Genomic DNA, 17,602 nt, shown 5'->3' with positions numbered 1-17,602 from the left:
TATAACAACAAACTACCTTTGAGATCAGTAAACTAAGAGGGGAGGTGTGATGCTCTGTACCTCGGGGGAACATCCTACACACCAGGTTCATCTTTAGAAAATGATTGTGTGGTATGCAATGCAAAGCTTGTCATGTTGGGTGCCTTCGGAAGGCTCGTAATGCACTGAGCATGATTGTTATAGTGATGTTATAAATTTCATATTAATAAAATTATTAAATTGTTACAGTAATTGTTACAGTATGGTTATAATTTCATGTATATAGTTATGAGGCTGAAAATGTATCCTCCTTGCTTAAAGAAAGCCCATGCAAAAGCTCTCCAAGAACAGAGAGGCAGTTCACACCTCGTCAGGGCATGGATGGGGCCTGCTATGCAAGTGGAGAGCTGCATAAGGAGGCTTTCATCCCCAAGCCCTTTACCACCCATCAACCCCTAACCAGGGGGTGGGGCTATTCAGGGAGAACAAGGCTTTAAAAAGCCCTCTCCTAAGGGAGGAGAGAAGTTAGAGAACAGGAGCAGCTAATGTGAGTTTTGCAAGGCAGGTCACCAGATGAAGGAGGAGCAGGTCCATGACCCTTGGGGTGAGTTTCTTCTCTCTGTGTGTGTGTGTGTGTGTGTGTGTGGTGTAGTGTAGTGTGGTTGCTGCTTCAATGAAGGATATAGTGTGGTCTGTTCATTTGAGGGAACTTGTGCTGAGCCTAGTGGCCTGCTAGGAAAGTTGAGAGCTTCTTAAGGAGGCTTTGATGGCCAAGCCCTTTAGCATCCATCATCTCTTAGCAGGGTTTGGGGCTCCTCAGGGAGAACGAGTCTTTAAAAAGCCTGCTCCTAAGGGATGAGAGACGCTTGGGAACAAGAAACTTTTAGCCCGTGGGGTGAGTTTGTGGTCTCTCTGTGTGTGTGTGTGTGGTGTGCTTGGTTTGTTTGAGGGAGCCTGTGCTGAGCCTAGCAGACTGCAATGCAAGGCTGAGAGCATGTTCTCGAGGCTTTCATCCCCCCCCCCCCCCCCCGCATCCCTGTAGGACCTGCCAACCCTTCACTCGGGGCTGGGGCTAATCGTGGAGGAGGAGTCTCTAAAAAGCCTGCTCCTAAGCGACCAGAGGAGCTAGGGAACAGGAGAGCTCTGCGAGGGAGTTCTCCAGGTGAAGGAAGAGCGACTACGTGACCCTTGGGGTGAGTTTGTTGTCTGTAGCATAGGTGCTGACTGGTGGATGCTTTGGAAGAGGTGTGTGTGTGTGTGTGTGTGTGTGTGTGTGTGCGCGCGCGCTTGGGGAGAGAGGGTGAAGGGGGCACTCTGCCAGTTTTGGGGAGAAGCCATTGTCAGCATTTATACTGCACACGTCTATCCTATTCTAGTTACTGAATGTGTCATTGTTATCTTTACTATTTTAAACATTAAGTTGTTTTGAACTACACTATTATGAATTACAGTAGATTAAAATCATTGTAATTACTTAAAAGTGGTCTTCACTAACGTCCCAGTTTAAAGACATAATGGATCACTGTCGCTTTCTGGATGAAACGGTCAGCAATCTTATTTACATCTAGGTCCCTTGGTATTGTTTTGATGCATGTTAAGGCCAGCTACGTTATTCAGTTGCGTCTGTCCCATTGATGACTGGAGATAAGTCTTCTGAAGCTGAAGAATGAGTTCAGGATGGTAGAGGCACAGTGAGAAGGCTTCTTATACATTTGCAGTATGCTGGAAACACAGTGCTTCCGGAGTACTGCAAATGACTCCGAGATCTTTCTTGATGGGTAGCAGCTAATTTAGGCACCATCATTCTGGATATATAGTTGGGATTATATTTTGCCAGGTGCATTACTTTGCATTTAACATTAAATTTCATCTGCCATTTTGTTGCCAGGTCACCCAGTTTTGTGAGATCCTTTTGTCGCTCTTTGCAGTCTGCCTGGGACTTAACTATCTTGAGTAGTTTCTTGTATCATCTGCAAATTTTGCCACCTCGCTGTTCACCCTTTTTTCCAGATCATTTATGAATCTGTTGACTAGGTCCCAGTACAAGCCCCTCAGGAACACCACTATTTACTTCTCTCCATTCTGAAAATGGACCATTTATTCCTACCCTTTGTTTCTTATCTTTTACTGGAGCGCCCATACTGGGAATGCTTACATGATCTAGCCATCCTTAACTTAATTTAAGATTACAAAAGGCTTGTAATTAATCACCCTTCCTCTGTTTACACACAAACTCCCTGCCCCAAGGGCAGAAGTTGTTCGCAGCGCAGAACTGATCACATTCTACACTGAAGCTCTGGCTCCTGGGTGCTGAGCACCCGCAGAGTCAGCACCTATGGTCCGTAGCTTGTCCGTTCTGTGCTTGCTGCTTGACGGAAGTATATAGTGTGGTCTGTTCCTTTGAGGGACCCTGAACTGAGCCTAGAGGCCTGCTAGGAAAGTTGAGAGCTTCTTAAGGAGGCTTTGATGGCCAAGCCCTTTAGCACCTATCAACCCCTATGCAGGGGGTGGGGCTCCTCAGGGAGAACAAGGCTTTAAAAAGCCTGCTCCTAAGCAACCAGAGGAGCTAGAAAACAGGAGCTGTAACCTGAGTTCTGTGAGGGGGTTCTCCAGGTGAAGGAGGAACAACTACATGACCCCTGGGGTGAGTTTGTGTGTAGTGTGTGTTTGTGGTGCAATATAAGCATACCTAAGGCTGATGTGAAGCAGCGTCTGTGGGACAAAGATGTAAAGTCTGTGGTTGAGATGGCTTTTTTCAGCTGATGCCTTCAAACAGAATCAGGCGTCTATTGAGGGCAGGCCCCAGAAAGAGGAGTTTAAAACTGGTGGGAGGGGAGGATCCCATTTTGTCCCTCGGAAGAGAGAACAGAACTGGGAGCCTAGAGACCAGAAGGTGCAATCAGTGTAATTCCACTGATCGCTGGAGGAATAAATGCCCTGTGCTAGGAGGAAGCAAGCAAACAGTAGTTCATGTTAGTTCTGCTGTCTTCAACCCAGAAACCCCCCAAGCAATTGAAACTGACCATATTGGTTCTAGAGTAACGGCCGTGTTAGTCTGTATTTGCAAAAAGAAAAGGAGTACTTGTGGCACCTTAGAGACTAACCAAGTTATTTGAGCATAAGCTTTCGTGAGCTACAGCTCACTTCATCGGATGCAGTCAGCTGTAGCTCACTAAAGCTTATGCTCAAATAACTTGGTTAGTCTCTAAGGTGCCACAAGTACTCCTTTTCTTTTTGCATATTGGTTCTGTGAGGTTAGCCACTGCAGAACCAGACATGGAGCATGTTAAGGCTGTCCAAATTGATGGCAGGTAATGCTTGGGGCAGAGGCATACAGGGGCCCAGATCTCTCTGGTTAAGCACTGTGGGGTCCCAAAGGCCAGTCTGTTGCCTGGCCAAATGGCAGAGATTCTGGGGGTGCACAAAAGCAGATTCCTCATACCACTAGCTAAACTCCATGTGGTTTGGAAGGTGTTTTGACTGGGCGGGTAATGGAACACCTCCTATTCGGCCTGCTCCTGGGTAACGATTTTTTCTGTCTACCTCAGGTGAAAGCGTTTGCCTGCAGCAGGAGGGAATTTTATGCTGGGACCCCCCCAAGGGGAAGGGGAAGGTCTCAGGAACTTCTGAGAGAATGGGAGAGAGTCTCCTTGCTTCTTCTGCAGCTGGGGGAAGCCATATGCTTCTAGGTGGGAGGGTGGTTGAGACCAGCTCCTACACTGCAGCTGGAGGTAACACCACATCAGGAAGGGATGGGGGTGTAATGCCTGCCAGGGAGACAACTGTCCAGGTTGCAGCTGAACCAGAGAAAAACCCAGCTCTAGGGAGCAGACATGTGTGTCCCAGAGAAGTAGCAGGGAATCTCAGAAACCACTGAGGTGGGTGAGGATTTCTGTAACACGGGGAAGCAGGGTGCTTCTAAGTATGGGAGGGGCTGAGACTAGCTCCTTTCCAGCAGAAGGCCACATGCCCTCAGGCACAGGGGCAGGAGAGGTGTTGTCCGTCATTAAGGAAACTGTCCCAGTTGCTAGCTGGCAGCTGAAGGAGGGGGCCCAGAGGAGGAAACTGGGGAAAGAATAGTGGGGATACAGGAGTGTCTCCTCATTAGTCACTTGGGGCAGGATGCTTAGGACACTAGGAGGATGGCTGGCTTAGCATCCCTGCACCCAGGCACTCAGCCTGTGACCCAGGTTTTGAGAAGGACCTGTGTAACTGACCTCCTGGAGCTGACTTCTCAGGGACAGAGAGAGGAGTGGCGGAGGCTACCCCAATCCAGGTCCCGAGTTTTCAAGATGCTATTTCTGATAAGTTTTTGGAAAGTAACTGTCTTTGTCTTTTTACATCAGGATGCAGCTCCAGTAACAGTAGGGGAGTTGAGACCAGGAAATTTCCCGGTGGTCGTTGGCCAGAACACAAATGACCCAGCTGACGGGGGGAGGGGAGGGCGTGTTTCCCCAGGCTGCTGAGAGACGGGGAGCAGTTATGGGAAAGCTGCTGGGAAGAGGTTCAGCTGGTCAAAGGGTAAACACAGCTAGCCCAGAGAGCAGGGATCGCAGGGGGGAGGGAGAGCACAGTGGTTTGAGCATTGGCCCGCTAAACTCAGCATTGTGAGTTCAATCCTTGAGGGGGGCCATTTAGGGATCTGGGGCAAAAATTGGGGATTGGTCCTGCTTTGAGCCGGATGTTGGACTAGATCCCTGCCAACCCTGATATTCTATGATCACAGCCCTCTAGGGGGTGGGGCAGGGAAGGACTCAGTGCTGGGAGGGGGAAACACAGGGTAACCCCAAAAGGGGAGCTGGATTGCCTACATATGTACAGTCCTGGGGTTGGGAGACCACTCCCCAGAGGGCCAGCCAGTGTGCAGGATCCCCATGGACCCTTATCTTGCCAGAGCCTGAGACATCAAAATGCCAGAAATAGGATTAAATTAAGAGCCCACACAAAGGGAAACACTGGAGGGAAAGAGAAGCCTGTGACTGATTACATGGGAGAGAGTCAAAGGACACCATGGGTAATGATCAAACTAACCTCAAACTACACTAACGGAACAGAGGGCGTGATATCAAAAAGATACTTGTAAACACCCATCTGTGATAAAAATTTTGGTATTAATGGTAAGTTTTGGGGATAAGAATTTCAACACAGATGTTAAACTTTTTGAGAATGCTACTTTTCAGTTAATACCTGTAAACGGGTTTAAACCTTATCACAGCAGAGAAACCATAAAAAAACGCCTGGTTTGCGGTGTGTGAATGGGGAAACTGAGGCGCGCTGCCTCATGGCCTTAATGGCTGGATGCCAAGAGGACTATAACAACAAACTACCTTTGAGATCAGTAAACTAAGAGGGGAGGTGTGATGCGCTCTACCTCGGGGGAACATCCTACACACCAGGTTCATCTTTAGAAAATGATTGTGTGGTATGGAATGCAAAGCTTGTCATGTTGGGTGCCTTCGGAAGGCTCAGCATGCACTGAGCATGGTTGTTCTAGTGATGTTATAAGAAAAGGAGGACTTGTGGCACCTTAGAGACTAACCAATTTATTTGAGCATAAGCTTTCGTGAGCTACAGCTCACTGCATCCGATGAAGTGAACTGTAGCTCACGAAAGCTTATGCTCAAATATTTGGTTAGTCTCCAAGGTGCCACAAGTCCTCCTTTTATGTTTTCGAATACAGACTAACACGGCTGCTACTCTGAAACGAGTGATATTATAGTAATTGTTACAGTATGGTTATAATTTCATGTATATAGTTATGAGGCTGAAAATGTATCCTCCTTGCTTAAAGCAGGCCTATGCAAAAGCTCTCCAAGAACAGAGAGGCAGTTCACACCTCGTCAGGGCATGGATGGGGCCTGCTGTGCAAGTGGAGAGCTGCATAAGGAGGCTTTCGTCCCCAAGCATCAACCCCTACCGCCCATCAACCCCTAACCAGGGGGTGGGGCTATTCAGGGAGAACAAGGCTTTAAAAAGCCCTCTCCTAAGGGAGGAGAGAAGTTAGAGAACAGGAGCAGCTAATGTGAGTTTTGCAAAGCAGGTAACCAGATGAAGGAGGAGCAGGTCCATGACCCTTGGGGTGAGTTTCTTCTGTGTGTGTGTGGTGGAGTGTGGTTGCTGCTTCAATGAAGGATATAGTGTGGTCTGTTCCTTTGAGGGAACTTGTGCTGAGCCTAGTGGCCTGCTAGGAAAGTTGAGAGCTTCTTAAGGAGGCTGTGATGGCCAAGCCCTTGAGCATCCATCAACCCTTAGCAGGGTTTGGGGCTCCTCAGGGAGAACGAGTCTTTAAAAAGCCTGCTCCTAAGGGATGAGAGATGCTTGGGAACGGGAAACTTTCAGCCCATGGGGTGAGTTTGTGGTCTGTGTGTGTGTGTGTGTGTGTGTGGTGTGCTTACTCCTTGACTGAAGTGTGTGGTGTGCTTGGTTTGTTTGAGGGAGCCTGTGCTGAGCCTAGCGGACTGCAATGCAAGGCTGAAAGCATGTTCTCGAGGCTTTCATCCCCCCCATCCCTGTAGGACCTGCCAACCCTTCACTCGGGGCTGGGGCTAATCGTGGAGAACGAGTCTCTAAAAAGCCTGCTCCTAAGCGACCAGAGGCGCTAGGGAACAGGAGAGGGAGTTCTCCAGGTGAAGGAGGAGCGACTACGTGACCCTTGGGGTGAGTTTGTTGTCTGTAGCACAGGCACTGACTGGTGGGTGCTTTGGAAGAGGTGTGTGTGTGTGTGTGTGTGTGTGCTTGGGGAGGGAGGGTGAAGGGGGCACTCTGCCAGTTTTGGGGGGAAGCAATTGCACACGTCAATGAGACTTTGAGAACTAGGAAACTATCTAAGTGACAATCGCTCCCCTTAAATGACTCCAATGTAATAATTCAAGCAAGAACTCAACACACAATTCTGCTCAAAGACGGAGAATTCTTTCAGTCTGGTTACTTGGGTTCATCTCGCTGCTTTCTGGCTGCTGCGGCATACTCCTAAATTGCATAAACCCACCCACTTCCTGTGACCTACTCAGTCACTGTTAACTCTTGCAGCAAAACAGATCAAAGAAAACGTGAGCAAGCGCTATCCGGCCGGGGTGGCCAAACCGCATGCGGCTGTTTTACAGTTACAGTGCGGATCCTGGAGCTCCACATTTCCCCCTGCTGATCTCCACACATTGGGGGCGGAGGGAAATGTGGAGCTCCAGGATCTGTACTGGGGGCGGGGAGCTCAGGGTTTCTGCCCTGCGGCAGGGTAGTGGGATTAGGGTCTTCTGCTGGAGGAGACTGGTGCCTGCCCCTTTCGCTGCACAGAATGCTTAGGGCAGATTGCTTTTCTTGCAGCATTTTCTAGGCAGACTTCTCTCTTCGTGTTCACTTCGGTCTCCCCAAGGACCACTCATTTATCTTGAGAAAACACAGCGGACACACACAGTGACAACAAGCGAAAGAGAGAATGGTAATCTTTAGACAGGCGTGGAGAGAGTGAGAAAATCTAGCCTATAGTCAAGCAAATATAATAACTAGCCTATAAATCTTATATGCACCTAGTTTGAAATAACTTGCTCACCAAGTACTCAGGATATTTTGGTATAGATAGATCTGGATCTTCCTTCGCTTCTCTCAAAACCCTCTATTTATCCTTTCATCAGCACTCTGATATTTACTGTGAAGTTGTTGGATCATATTAAAGAAGTTCTGTATTAAAATCACAAATGAGTTTGATTCCCCATAGTTTAAATTCCAGGGTATTACTAATTAAGAGGTCTCTTGGTTTTTGGTGCTGTTTCTCTCCCTCTGTGTGTGAAACTTGCAAGCTGCTAATTGCGTTAGTACATTCTGAGACAGTCTGTTCTCAAAGCAATTCACAGAGACTCAAAGCAATACTCTAACAACAGAAACAGCACCCAGAGACTCCCCGCCCTTTTGTTGTATTAACAATTGTGATTAAAATAGAGATAGAGGATGTGTGTGGATGGATGCTTGGTGTGGATAATAACTGAATGATCAGGGAGGTGCCAGCCTAAGAATCCAGTGTCCATCGGCTGAAGAAGGCGTCAAGTGGAAATAACCAGAGGACCCCCGGAGAGCAGACTGGAATCCACCCAACAGCCTCAAGAATGGGAGAACCAAAGAACAAGATAACTTCTTGGAGCCGTCAGGAATGTGCTATCGGCTGATTGATTCAGCAACAGCATGATGAAGCAATTCCCATAGACTGGCATAGGAAGAAATTCCTATAAAAATAGACTCTAAAAAGTGAGAACTTTGGGGTCTGATTCTGCAAACCAACTTCCAGGAGCATCAGATGAGCCTCTGACAAGGCCCTGCTCCTTCCTCATGTCCAGGCCACCTGGCCAGTGGCTTGGCATGAGCAACTCTAAGGCTGGTAACTATGATAACAACTTTGCAGAACGTGTGTGTGTGTGTGTGTGTGTGTGTGTATGAATGACTGTGTGAACAAATATGAGATTGAATGGAATGTTATAGCTATAACTAACTGCTTACTATGATTCTTTCTGTATTCACAATAAATGTGGTATTTTGCCTTTTTCCCTTTAAGATCCTGCTGGTTTTTAATTTATTGGTATAACAAAGTTTCCCAAAACTGATGGAGGGAAGCCAAAACAAATGTATCCTCCTCAAGATGCGCTCGACTCAAGTCCATAAGATGATCGCCTGCAAGCTCAGGCACGTGAAACGTGGATGGCTCATGAAGCAGAAAGCGGCGTGCGCACTAAAATACACAATTGTACGGATGTACAGATCAGAAGAAAGAAAACACACGAACACTTAAGAAAACGAAGAAAAACAGGAACGAAGGCACTATACGACTCAGCGTGCTGGACCGTAAACCAAAGACGGCGCCCTTCCGGGTATTACCAGCCAAGGGGGACGCTACACATGACCTCACTCCTAGGATGAGTCCCGTACGAGTATGAGCTTGGCAGGATTGCTTCCTGACACTGCCGTCTCTGACCTCACATTTCCCCCTGATTTTTATTGGGGGTGAGGTTATTTATTTAAATAAGCTCTGAAGGCACGGTCAGAATTTTACCAGTAGCAGCTGGCCGACAAAACGCTGCCTTAGGAGACTGACAGCAGACTTACTTGCAGAAATACTAATTTTACAAGTGCAATTCCCCCTCCCCCCCTTCCCTCAGCCCTGGCCTTGCACCTGTCAATAATGAACAATTAGTAAAGGGTAAGGGTTTTTGTCTAGCCAGATGTGTATATTTGACATATGTGAATGAAAATCTCCTCTTTTTTCCCTTATCTCCTTTATTTATCAACCGATTTTGATAAAATTTGAAATGGAGTCAGTTTTTTCTTTTTTAGAGGCCTCTCATATTGCGAGGCCTTAAGCTGTACCTTCGTTAGCTTATGCCTTAAACCGGCCCTGGCCCCTGTGCTCTACGGTAGCCCCAATGCTCTTTTCTGCTCTCACATAACTATCTCAGACAGACAATCAGGCTTCCTAAGGTACTTACTTTCTTGCAGTACCAGTCCAGTTCCTTGCTGACTCTTGTCTCTGTAACACAGGGAAGCAGGGTGCTTCCCAGTATGGGAAGGGCTGAGACTAGCTCCTTTCCAGCAGAAGGCCACATGCCCTCAGGCACAGGGGCAGGAGAGGTGTTGTCAGTCATTAAGGAAACTGTCCCAGTTGTTAGCTGGCAGAGTTCTGCAGCTGAAGGAGGGGGCCCAGAAGAGGAAACTGGGGAAGGAATAGTGGGGGCACAGGAGTGTCTCCTCCCTAGACACTTGGGGGAGGATGCTTAGGACACTAGGAGGATGGCTGGGTCAGCATCCCTGCACCCAGGCACTCAGCCTGTGACCCAGGTTTTGGAGAAGGACCTGTGTAACTGACTTCCTGGAGGGGAGCAGTCACACAGCTGACTTCTCAGGGACAGAGAGAGGGGTGGCGGAGGGTACCCCAATCCAGGTCCCAAGTTTTCAAGATGCTATTTCTGATAAGGTTTTTGGAAAGTAACTGTGTCCCTTTACATTAGGATGCAGCTCCAGTAACAGCAGGGGAGTTGAGTCCAGGAAATTTCCCGGTGGTCCTTGGCCAGAACACAAATGACCCAGCTGACAGAGAGGGGGGTGTTGGGGAGCAGTTATGGGAAAGCTGCTGGGAAGAGGTGCAGCTGGTCAAAGGGTAAACACAGCTAGCCCAGAGAGCGGGGATCGCAGGGGGGAGGGATAGCGCAGTGGTTTGAGCATTGGCCTGCTAAACTCAGCGTTGTGAGTTCAGTCCATTTAGGGATCTGGGGCAAAAATTGGGGACTGGTCCTGCTGTGAGCAGGGGGTTGGACTAGATCCCTTCCAACCCTGATATTCTGTGATCAGAGCCCTCTGGGAGCAGGGAAGGGGAAACACAGGGTAACCCGGAAAGGGGAGCTGGATTGCCTACATATGTACAGTCCTGGGGTTGGGAGACCGCTCCCCAAAGGGCCAGCCAATGTGCAGGATCCCCCTGGACCCTTATCTTGCCAGAGCCTGAGGTATCAAAATGCCAGAAATAGGATTAAATTAAGAGCCCACACAAAGGGAAACACTGGAGGGAAAGAGAAGCCTGTGTCTGATTACATGGAAGAGTCAAAGGACGCCATGGGTAATGATCAAACTAACCTCAAACTACACTAACTGAACAGAGGGGTGTGGTTTCAAAAAGATACTTGTAAACACCCATCTGTGATAAAAATTTTGCCATTAATATTAAGTTTTGGGGATAAGAATTTCAACACAAATGTTAAACCTTTTGAGAATGCTACTTTTCAATTAATACCTGTAAACAGGTTTAAACTTTATCACAGCAGAGAAACCATAAAAAAACGCCTGGTTTGCGGTGTGTGAATGGGGAAACTGAGGCACGCTGCCTCATGGCCTTAATGGCTGGATGCCAAGAGAACTATAGCAACAAACTACCTTTGAGATCAGTAAACTAAGAGGGGAGGTGTGATGCTCTGTACCTCGGGGGAACATCCTACACACCAGGTTCATCTTTAGAAAATGATTGTGTGGTATGCAATGCAAAGTTTGTCATGTTGGGTGCCTTCGGAAGGCTCGTAATGCACTGAGCATAGTTGTTATAGTGACAAATTTCATCTTAATAAAATTATTAAATTGTCACAGTCATTGTTACAGTATGGTTATAATTTCATGTATATAGTTATGAGGCTAAAAATGTATCCTCCTTGCTTAAAGCAAGCCCATGCAAAAACTCTCCAAGAACAAAAAGAAAAGGAGTACTTGTGGCACCTTAGAGACTAACCAATTTATTTGAGCATGAGCTTTCGTGAGCTACAGCTCACTTCATTGGATCCGATGAAGTGAGCTGTAGCTCACGAAAGCTCATGCTCAAATAAATTGGTTAGTCTCTAAGGTGCCACAAGTACTCCTTTTCTTTTTGCGAATACAGACTAACAGGGCTGTTACTCTGAAACCTGTCTCCAAGAACAGAGAGGCAGTTCACACCTCGTCAGGGCATGGATGGGGCCTGCTATGCAAGTGGAGAGCTGCATAAGGAGGCTTTCATCCCCAAGCCCTTTACCACCCATCAACCCCTAACCAGGGGGTGGGGCTATTCAGGGAGAACAAGGCTTTAAAAAGCCCGCTCCTAAGGGAGGAGAGAAGTTAGAGAACAGGAGCAGCTAATGTGAGTTTTGCAAGGCAGGTCACCAGATGAAGGAGGAGCAGGTCCATGACCCTTGGGGTGAGTTTCTTCTCTGTGTGTGTGTGTGTGTGTGTGTGTGTGTGTGGTGTAGTGTGGTTGCTGCTTCAATGAAGGATATAGTGTGGTCTGTTCGTTTGAGGGAACTTGTGCTGAGCCTAGTGGCTTGTTAGGAAAGTTGAGAGCTTCTTAAGGAGGCTTTGATGGCCAAGCCCTTGAGCATCCATCAACCCATAGCAGGGTTTGGGGCTCCTCAGGGAGAACGAGTCTTTAAAAAGCCTGCTCCTAAGGGATGAGAGACACTTGGGAACAGGAAACTTTCAGCCCATGGGGTGAGTTTGTGGTCTGTGTGTGTGTGTATGGTGTGCTTGGTTTGTTTGAGGGAGCCTGTGCTGAGCCTAGCGGACTGCAATGCAAGGCTGAGAGCATGTTCTCGAGGCTTTCATCCCCCCATCCCTGTAGGACCTGCCAACCCTTCACTCGGGGCTGGGGCTAATCGTGGAGAACGAGTCTCTAAAAAGCCTGCTCCTAAGCGACCAGAGGAGCTAGGGAACAGGAGAGCTCTGCGAGGGAGTTCTCCAGGTGAAGGAGGACCGACTACGTGACCCTTGGGGTGAGTTTGTTGTCTGTAGCACAGGCACTGACTGGTGGGTGCTTTGGAAGAGGTGTGTGTGTGCTTGGGGAGGGAGGGTGAAGGGGGCACTCTGCCAGTTTTGGGGGGAAGCAATTGTCAGCATTTATACTGCACACGTCTATCCTATTCTAGTTACTGAACGTGTCTCTCATTGTTATCTTTACTATTTTAAGAATTAAATTCTTTTGAACTACATAATTACATTATTATGAATTACAGTAGATTAAAATAATTGCAATTACTTAAAAGTGGTCTTCACTAACGCCCAGTTTAAAGACATTATGGATCACTGTCGCTTTCTGGATGAAACTGTCAGCAATCTTATTTACATCAGCCTGCTCCTAAGGAACCAGGGGAACTAGGGAACAGGAAAGTTTTGAGGGAGATTAGAGGGGAGTGGGCCGGGGGGGGGTAGGGGGAGGAGAAGATAAGTGTAAAGAATGTTAAGAAGTTTAAGTAAATAAAACCACCCTGATAAAAACAAAAACAAGAAGGAAGGAAAGAGCTGCAGGAGTAAAAAGAGAATGCAGGCAGAAGTCCAGCAACAGAGTGGGGGCTGTCCAGTGTATTGCACTGAACGTAGGATGTATGATTACCTGGCCTACGGGCTGGCGGCAGACTGCTACAACGTGGCAAACCATGCAGTAAGTTATTGGACCATTTCTTCCTGGCTGTAGCTCTGAGGGAGTTGAGTGGGATGGGGGATAGAATCCTTCAATGACTTTGACCGCCTTGTAGACAGACTCACTGAAGACCTGTCTGGAGAAATTCCATCGGGGAAGAATGGAAATCAGGGGAACACAGCGAATTCTCACAGAGCCCCTGTGTCTAGCTATAACTACAGCCAGGAAGCTGGGAGAAGAAACACCTGAGTCACCGCTATGATCCGACAGCAGATTCCAGGATTCAGAAGCAATAATGGTCAAACCGTCCTAAGGCTATGAGGGAGCTCCTCGGACAGGCCCTCATCCTACTGTGCCATCCCATCCGAGAGACTCTTCTCATACTCCATGGCTGTGTTCCAGCCAAGAGGTCGCCTGGGAGCCGTATTTGGAAGAGACGACGGTGGAGTCTTTGCTCCACTTTGGACTCATGCCTGCAATGCAACACAACAGCTGGAAAAGCGTATCGGCAGCTACTTGATGTGGTGTGAGGAACGTCGGGAGCTGGGAGTCCTGCTGCCATGGGTCAAGAACACCGAGGGTACCATCATCGCTCCGAGAGCGAGAACTATGCTGGAGAGGACCCTGGAGGATGCCATCCCTGGGTAGTACATGGAAAACCGGAGATGGAAGAAGACGCTTTTCATCCAAGCAGAGTCGTAATTTGGGGGAACCAAGTTGATTTTATTTGGAATAGAGTCTACGTGGGGGCGTGGTGCTGGAACAGGTACTATGCTTATAGTTATGATGCCGCTCAGAGGAGCCCGGCGACTGCACGCCCTGTGGGTCCCAACAGCCGGCTCTGCTCAGCCTGCAGAGCAGACTTCGCTTTCCCCTCTCTAGGGTCGGCTGTGGAGCGATGGCACCACCTGCTGGTCCGGATTTCAAAGCTTGGTAGAAAAATAAACAACTGCAAGGGCGGGGGAAGCAACTCTCTCACTGAGTGCCTGACAGGGGTAAATCGATCGCCACAAAAAGAGAGTTGAATGGAAGAGTAACGAGGAGCACTTCACAGTGGGAAAACCTGCCACAAGCACTAGATCATGTATGCTCATCACAAAGCTCCTGTGGATGAGCTTAATCTTCACGCTGCAGGCTCTCACCCTCGTTAAGTGGCCTGTCCCAAGCCACAGCCTAAGAACGAGACGGTAAGTATCATGAGTTAGAATTTTTATAGTAGGTTTGAAAAAAAAAAAAATCAGGACGGGGACCTCTGGGTACAGCAGGACACCTAGTGCCTTCACGTGGTCTCACAAATCAAGATCCATGGAACATACGCTGGGTGAGGAGAAGAATACAACCAAGTCTAATTCACACAGTTGTTTAATCCAGGTTCTAAAAAGTAAGTATCACATCATCAGATGCATGGAGTGAAAAATACAGGAGGCAGGTATAAATATACAGCACTTGAAAAGATGGGAGTTGCCTTATCAAGTGTGGGTGGGTGGGCGGGGGAGGGGAGGGTAAGTGCTAACGAGGCCAATTCAATCAGGGGTGGATGTGGCCCATTCCCAACAATTGACAAGAAGATGTGAGTGAGTATCAACAGAGGGAAAATTACATTTTGGAGTGAGCCAGCCACTCCCAGTCTTTATTCAGGCCTAATGTGATGGTGTCAAGTTTGCAAATTAATTCCAGTTCTGCAGTTTCTCGTTGAAGTCTGTTTTGAAGTTTTTGTTTTTGAAGAATGGCCGCTTTTAAGTCTGTTTGTTGAGTGTCCAGGGAGATTGAAGCGCTCTCTCCTACTGGTTTATGAGTGTTAGAATTCTTGATGTCTGATTTGTGTCCATTTTATTCTTTTGCGTAGAGACAGTCTGGTTTGGCCTATGTAAATGGGAGAGGGGAACTGAAATCAAGTTTGCACAAGTTAAGAAGGAAGGTAGGATACGTCTGGGGTGAGGCTTAAGGCACATAGCGGTTACAAGGCTCACGAGATACATACATAGTATGTAACCAGCATAGACCCAGATTGGGGTGCGGGAGTTTTTAAAACATCAGTGATATGCCACCCATAGAATATAGTGAGAATCCAAGTCAGTATTGGGTGTACCAAATTCAACTAATTCTATTTTTTAACCACAATAGTCTCCCCAAGGAGAGGTGCACCGTTCCTGGAGGTACTGCAATACCAGGTCGATGCGTGGAGTGGATGGAGCAAGCTCCTATTCCATCTCCCTATTCCAAAAATCCATTTAATATACAGTCCTCAGATAGAGGACGTATCAGATATTAAACTGATAAGAACAGATACTACACTTGATCTTAGCCAAAAGGCCGAGAAGCGATAACAATATGCTGAAAAATGAGGCAGCCCTACCTCCGCCACAGCTTTCTACGTCACCACGAGGAGCTCCCAGACAGGGACCAAATGCCCTCAATGAGACTTTAACAACTAGGAAACTATCTAAGTGACAATCGCTCCCCCTAAATGACTCCAATGTAATAATTCAAGCAAGAACTCAACACACAATTCTGCTCAAGGACCGAGAATTCTTTCAGTCTGGTTACTTGGGTTCATCTCGCTGCTTTCCCCGGCTGCTGCCGCATACTCCTAAATTGCATAAACCCACCCACTTCCTGTGACGTACTCAGTCACTGTTAACTCTTGCAGCAAAACAGATCAAAGAAAATGTGAGCAAGCGCTATCCGGCCGGGGTGGCCAAACTGCAGGCGGCTCTTTTACAGTCACAGTGCGGATCCTGGAGCTGCACATTTCCCCCTGCCCGTTCTCCACCTACCACAGACTGGGGACGGGGAGCTCAGGGCTTCTGCCCTGCGGCAGAGTAGTGGGGCTAGGGGCTTCTGCTAGAGGAGACTGGTGCCTGCCCCTTTCGCTGCACAGAATGCTTAGGGCAGATTGCTTTTCTTGCAGCATTTTCTAGGCAGACTTCTCTCTTCGTGTTCACTTCGGTCTCCCCAAGGACCACTCATTTATCTTGAGAAAACACAGCGGACACACACAGTGACAACAAGCGAAAGAGAGAATGGTAATCTTTAGACAGGCATGGAGAGAGTGAGAAAATCTAGCCTATAGTCAAGCAAATGTAATAACTAGCCTATAAATCTTATATGCATAGTCTGAAATAACTTGCTCACCAAGTACTCAGGATATTTTGATACAGATAGATCTAGATCTTCCTTCGCTTCTCTCAAAACCCTCTATTTATCCTTTCGTCAGCACTCTGATATTTACTGTGAAGTTTCCCAAAACTGATGGAGGGAAGCCAAAACAAATGTATCCTCCTCAAGATGCGCTCGACTCAAGTCCATAAGATGATCGCCTGCAAGCTCAGGCACGTGAAACGTGGATGGCTCATGAAGCAGAAAGCGGCGTGCGCACTAAAATACACAATTGTACGGATGTACAGATCAGAAGAAAGAAAACACACGAACACTTAAGAAAACGAAGAAAAACAGGAACGAAGGCACTATACGACTCAGCGTGCTGGACCGTAAACCAAAGACGGCGCCCTTCCGGGTATTACCAGCCAAGGGGGACGCTACACATGACCTCACTCCTAGGACGAGTCCCGTACGAGTATGAGCTTGGCAGGATTGCTTCCTGACACTGCCGTCTCTGACCTCACATTTCCCCCTGATTTTTATTGGGGGTGAGGTTATTTATTTAAATAAGCTCTGAAGGCACGGTCAGAATTTTACCAGTAGCAGCTGGCCGACAAAACGCTGCCTTAGGAAACTGACAGCAGACTTACTTGTAGAAATACTAATTTTACAAGTGCAATTCCCCTCCCGCCCCTTCCCTCAGCCCTGGCCTTGCACCGGTCAATAATGAACAATTAGTAAAGGGTAAGGGTTTTTGTCTAGCCAGATGTGTATATTTGACATATGTGAACGAAAATCTCCTCTTTTTTCCCATATCTCCTTTATTTATCAACTGATTTTGATAAAATTTGAAATGGAGTCAGTTTTTTGGCACGATTGCTTCATGACACTGCCGTCTTTGACCTCACATTTCCCCCCGAGGGGCAACTGTGTCCACATATGTATTCAGGAGACACCATCATAGGGCCTAATCACATCAGCCACAATATCAGAGGCTCGTTCACCTGCACATCTACCAATGTGATATATGCCCTCGCTGGGATGATTTAATTGGGGATTGGTCCTGCTTTGAGCAGGGGGTTGGACTAGCTGACCTCCTGAGGTCCCTTCCAACCCTGATATTCTATGTGCCAGCCATGTCCCTCTGCCATGTACATTGGTAAAACTGGACAGTCTCTACCTAAAAGAATAAATGGACACAAATCAGACATCAAAAATTAAAATATTCAGAAACCAGTTGGAGAACACTTCAATCTCTCTGGTCACTCGATTACAGACCTAAAAGTGGCAATACTTCAACAAAAAAAAACTTCAAAAACAGACACCAACAAGAGACTGCTGAATTGGAATTAATTTGCAGGCTGGATACAATTAACTTAGGGTATGTCTACACTACGGAATAAGGTTGAATTTATAGAAGTCGGTTTTTTAGAAATCGATTTTATATATTCGAGTGTGTGTGTCCCCACAGAAGTGCATTAAGTGCATTAACTCGGCGGAGTGCTTCCACAGTACCGAGGCTAGAGTCGACTTCCAGAGCGTTGCACTGTGGGTAGCTATCCCACAGTTCCCGCAGTCTCCGCTGCCCATTGGAATTCTGGGTTGAGATCCCAA

General features: G+C 47.5%; 1 non-coding gene across 1 annotated transcript; it reads right to left on the bottom strand.

Annotated features, from left to right (window-relative positions):
• Positions 1-15,020: 15,020 nt before the first annotated feature.
• LOC141999668 (U2 spliceosomal RNA) lies at positions 15,021-15,211 on the bottom strand. The gene has a single exon (XR_012642057.1). It is a non-coding gene; the product is annotated as a U2 spliceosomal RNA (small nuclear RNA).
• Between the last annotated feature and the right edge of the window lie 2,391 nt (positions 15,212-17,602).

This window comes from Natator depressus, chromosome 15 (genome assembly GCF_965152275.1).
Source record: "Natator depressus isolate rNatDep1 chromosome 15, rNatDep2.hap1, whole genome shotgun sequence".
NCBI lineage: Eukaryota > Metazoa > Chordata > Testudines > Cheloniidae > Natator > Natator depressus.
Note: the sequence above shows the minus strand (reverse complement) of the source record. Positions and strands in the feature narration are given on the sequence as shown.